The sequence below is a fragment of the Solanum tuberosum genome, unplaced genomic scaffold (genome assembly GCF_000226075.1).
Source record: "Solanum tuberosum cultivar DM 1-3 516 R44 unplaced genomic scaffold, SolTub_3.0 scf00250, whole genome shotgun sequence".
NCBI lineage: Eukaryota > Viridiplantae > Streptophyta > Magnoliopsida > Solanales > Solanaceae > Solanum > Solanum tuberosum.
Genome location: NW_006239183.1, coordinates 289,763 through 290,177, shown reverse-complemented (window position 1 = coordinate 290,177; position 415 = coordinate 289,763).

Sequence of the window (415 nt, the reverse complement as noted above, 5' to 3'; positions counted from 1 at the left end):
AAGAAATAATTATACGCATTCTCTCCGTTTCATATTAGTTCATCACTTTTAATTTTATACGATGCTTAGGAAATGATAAATAAAAAGATAATTTTATTACTACACCTCTAAAAAAATTTCTTGGATATTTCACAAAATAAATGTGAACATTTTCAAAAACAAATAACTACAAAGATAATGTAAGAAAAATTTGATTAATATTTTTTTAATTTAATAAAATAAATAACTTATATAAAACAATTATTTTTAATATAATAACTAACTAATATGAGATGCAGAAAATATCAATCACATATTTGTATTGATTCGAGGGATATCTCTATTATATTTTATATTATATAATTTTCTGTCCATTCATTTTTATTTGTCTTAGTAGGCGTTTGGCCATGCGATACCATATCATGATATGGTATCG